We start from the raw sequence: 903 nt of genomic DNA, 5'->3' as shown, positions 1-903 counted from the left end.
CAGAATAGATCATACAGAATAGGTCATATTGCCTATTTTAATGCCACAAAGTAAGTCTCAATAAATTTAAAAACCTAAAAATATTACAAACTATCTTCTCAGATCACAATGCTATAAAATTAGAAATCAACAATAAAGAGAACAAGAAAACAAAATTAGATACATGGAAACTGAATAATACACTGCTTAAAAACTACCGGGTAATAGAATAAATGAAAATTCCTTGAAGCAAATAAGAACAAAAACACAACATACCAAAACACAACACAGCAAAAGCAATGCTGAGAGAGGAATCTATAGAAGTAAACACACACATCCAAAAAGAAGAAATAACCGATATAATCATATTAACAGAACATCTTGAAATATTAGAAAAAGACCAGCAAAGTAAGTCTATGGTCACCAGAAGTAAAGAAATAATAAATATAGAGTAGAAATAAATTAGGAAACAGAAAAACAATAGAAAAAATCAACAAGACAAGAAGCTGATTCTTTGAAAAGATTAATAAAATTGACAAACCATTAACTAACTTAATAAAATTAAAGGAGAAGATGAAAATAATATGGATAAGGAATGATATGGTGACATTACAAAGAACCAATGAAAATAAAAAGTATAATAGTAGAATACTACAAAGAGTTGCAATCAAAAGAGTTTGGAAATATAGAAGAAATGGATACTTTTTTAGAAAAACACTACGTATCCAAACTAACACAGAGTGAAAACTTGAACAGAGCTATAAAAAAGAAGAAATTGATCAGGTTATTAAGAATCTCCCAACAAAAAGAAGCTCAGGCGTAAATGATTTTACTGATGAATTTTGCCAAACAATCAGAGAAGCGCTGACACCAATTTTACTCAAGTTAGTCAAGAATATAGAAAATGATGGAAACTTTCCTAAT

The sequence above is a fragment of the Chrysochloris asiatica genome, unplaced genomic scaffold (genome assembly GCF_000296735.1).
Source record: "Chrysochloris asiatica unplaced genomic scaffold, ChrAsi1.0 scaffold00017, whole genome shotgun sequence".
NCBI lineage: Eukaryota > Metazoa > Chordata > Mammalia > Afrosoricida > Chrysochloridae > Chrysochloris > Chrysochloris asiatica.
The sequence above is the reverse complement of the archived record's forward strand: the minus strand, read 5'-3'. Positions refer to the sequence as shown.